The sequence below is a fragment of the Bombina bombina genome, unplaced genomic scaffold, assembly GCF_027579735.1.
Source record: "Bombina bombina isolate aBomBom1 unplaced genomic scaffold, aBomBom1.pri scaffold_726, whole genome shotgun sequence".
NCBI lineage: Eukaryota > Metazoa > Chordata > Amphibia > Anura > Bombinatoridae > Bombina > Bombina bombina.
Window position 1 is genome coordinate 118,819 of NW_026512838.1, and position 10,359 is coordinate 129,177.

The following is a 10,359-nucleotide window of genomic DNA, read 5'->3' on the forward strand; positions in this document are numbered from 1 at the left end:
CCCTTTCGCAGAAACGGACCAGCCCCAAGTGCTACATCCTCTAAGCAAGAGGGTAATACTTCTCAAACCAAGCCAGCCTGGAGGCCAATGCAAGGCTGGAACAAAGGTAAGCAGGCCAAGAAACCTGCCACTGCTACCAAGACAGCATGAGATGTTGGCCCCCGATCCGGGACCGGATCTGGTGGGGGGCAGACTTTCTCTCTTCGCTCAGGCTTGGGCAAGAGATGTTCTGGATCCTTGGGCGCTAGAAATAGTCTCCCAAGGTTATCTTCTGGAATTCAAGGAGCTTCCCCCAAGGGGGAGGTTCCACAGGTCTCAATTGTCTTCAGACCACATAAAAAGACAGGCATTCTTACATTGTGTAGAAGACCTGTTAAAAATGGGAGTGATTCATCCTGTTCCATTAGGAGAACAAGGGATGGGATTCTACTCCAATCTGTTCATAGTTCCCAAAAAAGAGGGAACATTCAGACCAATCTTAGATCTCAAGATCCTAAACAAGTTTCTCAAGGTTCCATCGTTCAAAATGGAAACCATTCGGACAATTCTTCCTTCCATCCAGGAAGGTCAATTCATGACCACGGTGGATTTAAAGGATGCGTATCTACATATTCCTATCCACAAGGAACATCATCGGTTCCTAAGGTTCGCCTTTCTGGACAAGCATTACCAGTTTGTGGCACTTCCATTCGGATTAGCCACTGCTCCAAGAATTTTCACAAAGGTACTAGGGTCCCTTCTAGCGGTGCTATGACCAAGGGGCATTGCAGTAGTACCTTATTTGGACGACATACTGATTCAAGCGTCGTCCCTACCACAAGCAAAGGCTCATACGGACATTGTCCTGGCCTTTCTCAGATCTCACGGGTGGAAAGTGAACGTAGAAAAAAGTTCTCTATCTCCGTCAACAAGAGTTCCCTTCTTGGGAACAATATTAGACTCCTTAGAAATGAGGATTTTTCTGACAGAGGCCAGAAAATCAAAACTTCTAAGCTCTTGTCAAGTACTTCATTCTGTTCTTCTTCCTTCCATAGCACAGTGCATGGAAGTAATAGGTTTGATGGTCGCGGCAATGGACATAGTTCCTTTTGCGCAAATTCATCTGAGACCATTACAACTGTGCATGCTCAGTCAGTGGAATGGGGATTATACAGACTTGTCTCCGACAATACAAGTAGATCAGAGGACCAGAGATTCACTCCGTTGGTGGCTGACCCTGGACAACCTGTCACAGGGGATGAGCTTCCGCAGACCAGAGTGGGTCATTGTCACGACCGACGCCAGTCTGGTGGGCTGGGGCGCGGTCTGGGAACCCCTGAAAGCTCAGGGTCTTTGGTCTCGGGAAGAATCTCTTCTCCCGATAAATATTCTGGAACTGAGAGCGATATTCAATGCTCTCAAGGCTTGGCCTCAGCTAGCAAAGGCCAAATTCATACGGTTTCTATCAGACAACATGACAACTGTTGCGTATATCAACCATCAGGGGGGAACAAGGAGTTCCCTGGCGATGGAAGAAGTGACCAAAATAATTCAATGGGCGGAGACTCACTCCTGCCACTTGTCTGCAATCCACATCCCAGGAGTGGAAAATTGGGAAGCGGATTTTCTGAGTCGTCAGACATTTCATCCGGAGGAGTGGGAACTCCATCCGGAAATCTTTGCCCAAATAATTCAATTGTGGGGCATTCCAGACATGGATCTGATGGCGTCTCGTCAGAACTTCAAGGTTCCTTGCTACGGGTCCAGATCCAGGGATCCCAAGGCGACTCTAGTGGATGCACTAGTAGCACCTTGGAGCTTCAACCTAGCTTATGTGTTCCCACCGTTTCCTCTCATTCCCAGGCTGGTAGCCAGGATCAAACAGGAGAGGGTATCGGTGATCTTGATAGCTCCTGCGTGGCCACGCAGGACTTGGTATGCAGATCTGGTGAATATGTCATCGGCTCCACCATGGAAGCTACCTTTGAGACAGGACCTTCTTGTTCAAGGTCCGTTCGAACATCTGAATCTGGCCTCACTCCAACTGACTGCTTGGAGATTGAACGCTTGATTTTATCAAAGCGAGGGTTCTCAGATTCTGTCATTGATACTCTTGTTCAGGCTAGAAAGCCTGTAACTAGAAAAATCTACCATAAAATATGGAAAAAATATATCTGTTGGTGTGAATCTAAAGGATTCCCATGGAACAAGATAAAAATTCCTAAGATTCTATCCTTTCTTCAAGAAGGTTTGGAGAAAGGATTATCTGCAAGTTCTTTGAAGGGACAGATTTCTGCTTTATCTGTTTTACTTCACAAAAAGCTGACGGCTGTGCCAGATGTTCAAGCTTTTGTTCAGGCTCTGGTTAGAATCAAGCCTGTTTACAAACCTTTGACTCCTCCTTGGAGTCTCAATTTAGTTCTTTCAGTTCTTCAGGGGGTTCCGTTTGAACCCCTACATTCCGTTGATATCAAGTTATTATCTTGGAAAGTTTTGTTTTTGGTTGCAATTTCTTCTGCTAGAAGAGTTTCAGAGTTATCTGCTCTGCAGTGTTCTACTCCTTATCTGGTGTTCCATGCAGATAAGGTGGTTTTGCGTACTAAACCTGGTTTTCTTCCGAAAGTTGTTTCTAACAAAAATATTAACCAGGAGATAGTCGTGCCTTCTTTGTGTCCGAATCCAGTTTCAAAGAAGGAACGTTTGTTGCACAATTTGGATGTAGTTCGTGCTCTAAAATTCTATTTAGAGGCTACAAAGGATTTCAGACAAACATCTTCCTTGTTTGTTGTTTATTCTGGTAAAAGGAGAGGTCAAAAAGCAACTTCTACCTCTCTCTCTTTTTGGCTTAAAAGCATCATCAGATTGGCTTATGAGACTGCCGGACGGCAGCCTCCTGAAAGAATCACAGCTCATTCCACTAGGGCCGTGGTTTCCACATGGGCCTTCAAGAATGAGGCTTCTGTTGATCAGATATGTAAGGCAGCGACTTGGTCTTCACTGCACTCTTTTACCAAATTTTACAAATTTGATACTTTTGCTTCTTCTGAGGCTATTTTTGGGAGAAAGGTTTTGCAAGCCGTGGTGCCTTCCATCTAGGTGACCTGATTTGCTCCCTCCCATCATCCGTGTCCTAAAGCTTTGGTATTGGTTCCCACAAGTAAGGATGACGCCGTGGACCGGACACACCTATGTTGGAGAAAACAGAATTTATGTTTACCTGATAAATTACTTTCTCCAACGGTGTGTCCGGTCCACGGCCCGCCCTGGTTTTTTAATCAGGTCTGATGATTTATTTTCTCTAACTACAGTCACCACGGTATCATATGATTTCTCCTATGCAAATATTCCTCCTTTACGTCGGTCGAATGACTGGGGAAGGCGGAGCCTAGGAGGGATCATGTGACCAGCTTTGCTGGGCTCTTTGCCATTTCCTGTTGGGGAAGAGAATATCCCACAAGTAAGGATGACGCCGTGGACCGGACACACCGTTGGAGAAAGTAATTTATCAGGTAAACATAAATTCTGTTTTTGTGATTTAAAAAAAAAAAAAAAAGAAATTCCATATTTCTTTTGTTCTAAGATAATCAATTATAATTGGATTCAATTCTTAACTGTTACTATGGGCTTCAAGATTGAGTTCTAAGACTAAACTTTAAGCTTATACTAGTTTGGTTGTTCTTATTAAGGAACGAATTCCTGAGTTCTTTCCCAAGTAACATGTTTATAATTGGGGTTCGAAATCAGCTCCCTAATATTGCGATGTACGTGCCGTATTCCAGCTTGGCTGGTAAGGGGCAGGTTAAGACTTCTTTGAAATTTATTTGGTTCTATTCTGTCCAAATTTCTTTGATTTTATTCCAGTAAGGCTAACACTTTCTTTCAGTGTGTTTCTGTCCTATATATTTTGGATACTGTTGAAGCATGGCTGGGTACCCATGGGGTTCAAGCGCTGCTCAGACCTGGAATCTTCTGGGGTATTTCTTCCGGTTCTTTTTCTAGGAACTGGGTTTTGGAGTTTTATTCAAACTATTCTGCCTTTTTATGGTCATTGATAGCATTATTTGTTTTCATTAGATACAATAAATGCATATTCTTCATTTTTCTGTTTTCATTCAGATTATTTCCTGTGGATGCGGAATCTCATATGTTTCACTTGCTCTTCAGGACATAGTCAGAGGATCTTTTTTTTCAAAAGCTGTTGATTCCTCACGCAAGGGTCACCTTTTTTAGGTTTCCAGATGGTTTATGTCACTATCTTTGTCTCTATCAGACAAGGGACAATTTGTATTGGGTTCCGTCTGTCGGTACCTTTAGTCTCTATTATTTCCTTCAGTTGCTATATATGCATAGAAGTTTTAACAGCATTGGATTCAATTCCCTTTGCTCATTTTCAATGGAAAGATCCTTTCCAGCTTTTTATGAGTGTTGTTTCTTCAAGAACATGGTTGGAGGATCAATTAACCAAAAAATGTGTTGATTCCTCAGACAAGAGGAACCTTTTTTAGATTTCCGGATAGATTCAGTGTCCATGACTCTGTTTCTGTTGGATTAGAGACATCTGAAATTGGTTTCAGCTTATCGAAACCTTCAGTCTCAATCATTCCCTTCGGTAGCCTTATGCATGGAAATTCTAGGTTCTTATGACTGCTGCATTGGACGTGTTCCCCTTTGCTCATTTTCACATGCGACCTCTTCAGCTCTGTATGCTGAACCAGTGGTGCCGGGATTATACAAAGATATCTCATTTATTATCTTTAAAACCGATTGTTCGACACCCTCTGACGTGGTACAGACCACCATCGTTTAGTTCAGGGGGCTTCTTTTTTTCTTCCAACCTAGACTGTGATCTCAACAAATGCAAGTCTGACAGGTTGGGGAGCTTTATGGGGGTTTCTGACAGCACAAGGGGTTTGGGAAATCTCAGGAGGAGAGATTACCAATCAATATTTTGGAACCCGTGCAATTTTCAGAGCTCTTCAGTCATGGCCTCTTCTAAAGAGAGAATCGTTCATTTGTTTTCAGACAGACAATGTCACAACTGTGGCATATATCAATCATCAAGGAGGGACTCACAGTCCTCTGGCTATGAAAGAAGTATCTCGAATACTGGTATGGGCGGAATCCAGCTCCTGTCTAATCTCTGCGGTTCATATCCCAGGTATAGACAATTGGGAAGCGGATTATCTCAATCGCCAAACGTTACATCCGGGCGAATGGTCTCTTCTCCCAGAGGTATTTCTTCAGATTGTTCAAATGTGGGGACTTCCAGAAATAGATCTGATGGCTTCTCATCTACACAAGAAACTTCCCAGGTATCTGTCCAGATCCAGGGATCCTCAGGTGGAAGCAGTGGATGCATTGTCACTTCCTTGGAAGTATCATCCTGCCTATATCTTTCCGCCTCTAGTTCTTCTTCCAAGAGTAAATCTCCAAGATTCTGAAGGAATGCTCGTTTGTTCTGCTGGTGGCTCCAGCATGGCCTCACAGGTTTTGGTATGCGGATCTTGTCCGCATGGCTTCTTGCCAACCGTGGACTCTTCCGTTAAGACCAGACCTTCTGTCACAAGGTCCTTTTTTACCATCAGGATCTCAAATCCTTAAATTTAAAGGTATGAAGATTGAACACTTGATTCTTAGTCAAAGAGGTTTCTCTGACTCTGTGATTAATACTATGTTACTGGCTCGTAGATCTGTATCTAGGAAGATATATTATCGAGTCTGGAAGACTTACATTTCTTGGTGTCTTTCTCTTCTTTTTTCCTGGCATTCTTTTAGAATTCCAAGAATTTTACAGTTTCTTCAGGATGGTTTGGATAAAGGTTTGTCTGTAAGTTCCTTGAAAGGACAAATCTCTGCTCTTTCTGTTCTTTTTCACAGAAGGATTGCTATTCTTCCTGATATTCATTGTTTTTATACAAGCTTTGGTTCGTATAAAACCTGTTTTTAAGTCAATTTCTCCTCCTTGGAGTTTGAATTTGGTTCTGGGGGCTCTTCAAGCTCCTCCGTTTGAACCTATGCATTCACTGGACATTAAATTACTTTCTTGGAAAGTTTTGTTTCTTTTGGCCATCTCTTCTGCTAGAAGAGTTTCTGAATTATCTGCTCTTTTCTTGTGAGTCTCCTTTTCTGATTTTTCATCAGGATAAGGCGGTGTTGCGAACTTCTTTTAAATTTTTACCTAAGGTTGTGAATTCTAACAACATTAGTAGAGAAATTGTGGTTCCTTCATTATGTCCTAATCCTAAGAATTCTAAGGAGAGATCATTGCATTCTTTGGATGTCGTTAGAGCTTTGAAATATTATGTTGAAGCTACTAAGAATTTCCGAAAGACTTCTAGTCTATTTGTTATCTTTTCCGGTTCTAGGAAAGGTCAGAAGGCCTCTGCCATTTCTTTGGCATCTTGGTTGAAATCTTTATCTCATCATGCTTATGTCGAGTCGGGTAAATCTCCGCCTCAAAGGATTACAGCTCATTCTACTAGGTCAGTTTCTACTTCCTGGGCGTTTAGGAATGAAGCTTCGATTGATCAGATTTGCAAAGCGGCAACTTGGTCTTCTTTGCATACTTTTTCTAAATTCTACCATTTTGATGTGTATTCTTCTTCTGAAGCAGTTTTTGGTAGAAAAAATACTTCAGGCAGCTGTTTCAGTTTGATTCTTCTGCTTATAATTTCAGTTTTCTTCATTATAAGATTTAAACTTTATTTTGGGTGTGGATTATTTTTCAGCAGGAATTGGCTGTCTTTATTTTATCCCTCCCTCTCTAGTGACTCTTGCGTGGAAGATCCACATCTTGGGTAGTCATTATCCCATACGTCACTAGCTCATGGACTCTTGCTAATTACATGAAAGAAAACACAATTTATGTAAGAACTTACCTGATAAATTCATTTCTTTCATATTAGCAAGAGTCCATGAGGCCCACTCTTTTTTTGTGGTGGTTATGATTTTTTTGTATAAAGCACAATTATTCCAATTCCTTGTTTTTTATGCTTTCGCACTTTTTTTCTTATCACCCCACTTCTTGGCTATTCGTTAAACTGATTTGTGGGTGTGGTGAGGGGTGTATTTATAGGCATTTTGAGGTTTGGGAAACTTTGCCCCTCCTGGTAGGAATGTATATCCCATATGTCACTAGCTCATGGACTCTTGCTAATATGAAAGAAATCAATTTATCAGGTAAGTTCTTACATAAATTATGTTTTTTGTTTATTGTTTTGCTCACCTGCTACTAGTGTAGACACGGAAAGGAATCCCCAAGCATTTCATATATTTTCCTCCAATATTTATGCTCTATTATAGGATTTAAAAGATTAAGTGAGACAGGAGAATAGTTCTTGTGGCTTTTGTCTGGCCATGATGATCCTGGTTTTCCCATCTGTTTCTTTTGACGGGACAAAATTATATTATTTTGTTTTGATAAAATTTAGACCCCACTTCCTGTGTGTGTCTGTTTCCTGGTCTGTTTGATTGCTGGGGCAATAGTTTTATGTTTTCTATCTCCAAATAAGACTTTTTAGCTTTACTCTACAAAATTTAATTACCATAATGTATTATTTGTGGGAGTAGTGTAGAAGTCCTGAAGCATTCTGGGAGGTTTCCACCTAAGTCAAAGTGATGAGAATCTGTATACCCAGCAGTGCAGAATATGTTATCACTTTAATTAAAGAATTGCTTTATCTATAAGTTTAATTATTAGTTACTTTAGTGTAATTATTACTATTTATTATTAGACAATTAATTATAAGATTGTACTCTAGATCAAATTATGAAATGTGTATTGGAAATTGTTATTAGTTGTGTGCATGAAAATTAAATTGATGAATTTGTTGTTAAATTAATAGACCTGCTGCCAAACAATAGCCAATAATTTGTAAATCAAAGTCCAACAGAACTATTAAAGAGAAATGTGTGCGTAATCATTTACAATTTAAAATGACCTGATCTAGACTATGCTGAATTAGAAAGTTTTTCTGCAAATTACATAAGAAACAGCATTTTCTGTTCAGAATTATATCACATTATTCTCTTGACAGGGTCTTGAGGCATTTACCAATGCAATAAAATACCGTTCTGGTTATTTTGATGCATATTTGCAGCGTGGGCTATGTCGCATGCATCTTCAACAGTCAAAATGTGTGGAGGATTTCAACCGAGCTCTAGAAATCAACCCAGATTATTTCCAGGTAATATTAACTGTTTGTTTAATGTCACTGACAAACTAGCATTCATGTATGAGCAAAGTCTAGTAAGCTCCTTATTTTAGCAACATAAGAAGATTTGAAAATGCAAAATGAGTTTTTTTGCCTATTATATCCTTCTTCAAAAAAAGACACAGCTGCATAATCAGGTATGGCCAACGTATTTATTTTTCTTACAAGTTTTTGTACCTGTGCTCGGTACAGAATGCAGTTTGTAGTGTGCTCTTTTATTTGGATTGTTGCGATTTTTAGTTTTCAGAAAATAATTCCATGACTTACTTTTTGATTTTGCTTTGGGTTTTTAATCAAATTATCTGATCTCTCAAATGATTTTGTTTACTTATTTTCCTTCATCCTTCTTTGAGTGATATCACCATTCAGGTTATTTATGTTCATAATGAAACTTGAGAATAAGTAGGAAAACAGCTCAGTCGTTCCTCAAAAGCCAGAGGGTACTTTACTGCCTAAAATGTGTCTTAAAGGGACAGTCTACCATAGAACTGTTATTGTTTTAAAAGATAGATAATCCCTTTAGTACCCATTCTCCAGTTTTGCATAACCAACACGGTTATATTAATATACTTTTTACCTCTGTGATTACCTTGTATCTAAGAACCTTCTTCCAGCCCCCTGATCACATGACTGTGACTGTTTATTGTCTATTGTCTTCTATTTAGCATTGTGTTGTGCTAAACCTTAAATAACCTTTCTCTTGTAAGGTGTATCCAGTCCACGGATCATCCATTACTTGTGGGATATTCTCCTTCCCAACAGGAAGTTGCAAGAGGACACCCACAGCAGAGCTGCTATATAGCTCCTCCCCTAACTGCCATATCCAGTCATTCTCTTGCAACTCTCAACAAAGATGGAGGTAGTAAGAGGAAAGTGGTGAAATATAGTTAGTTTTGTCTTCAATCAAAAGTTTATTATTTTTAAATGGTACCGGAGTTGTACTATTTTATCTCAGGCAGCATTTAGAAGAAGAATCTGCCTGCGTTTTCTATGATCTTAGCAGAAGTAACTAAGATCCACTGCCGTTCTCACATATGTCTGAGGAGTGAGGTAACTTCAGAGGGAGAATGGCGTGCAGGTTATCCTGCAATGAGGTATGTGCAGTTTTAAGTTTTTCTAGGGATGGAATTGCTAGAAAATGCTGCTGATACCGGATTAATGTAAGTTAAGCGTAAATACAGTGATTTAATAGCGACTAGTATCAGGCTTACTATAAGAGATATATACTCTTATAAATGTGCAATATAAAACGTTTGCTGGCATGTTTAATCGTTTTTATATATGCTTTGGTGATAAAACTTATTGGGGCCTAGTTTTTTCCACATAGCTGGCTTGATTTTTGCCTAGAAACAGTTTCGTGAGGCTTTCCACTGTTGTAGTATGAGTGGGAGGGGCCTATTTTAGCGCTTTTTTGCGCAGTTAAAATTACAGACAGAGACATTCAGCTTCCCTCAGCAGTCCCCTGCATGCTATAGGACATCTCTGAAGGGCTCTAAAGGCTTCAAAAGTCGTTTATTGAGGAAGGTAGGGCCACAGCTGAGCTGTGGCAGTTGTTGTGACTGTTTAAAAAACGTTTAATTTGTTTTTTTTATCCGGTTTCTGCATTAAGGGGTTAATCATCCATTTGCAAGTGGGTGCAATGCTCTACTAACCTATTACATACACTGTAAAAATTTCGTTTGAATTGACAAAAATTTTTCTCTTAAAGGCACAGTACCGTTTTTTATATTTGCTTGTTAACTTGATTTAAAATGTTTTCCAAGCTTGCTAGTCTCATTGCTAGTCTGTATAAACATGTCTGACATAGAGGAAACTCCTTGTTCATTATGTTTAAAAGCCATGGTGGAACCCCATATGAGAATGTGTACTAAATGTATTGATTTCACTTTAAACAATAAAGATCAGCTTTTATCTTTAAAAAATTTATCACCAGAGGATTCTGACGAGGGGGAAGTTATGCCGACTAACTCTCTCCACGTGTCAGACCCTTTGACTCCCGCTCAAGGGACTTACGCTCAAATGTACAAGTACATCAAGGACGCCCATAGCGATTACTTTACAAGACATGGCAGCAGTCATGGATAATACACTGTCAGCGGTATAAGCCAGACTACCTGAATTTAGAGGAAAGCGTGATAGCTCTGGTGTTAGGCGTAATACAGAGCAT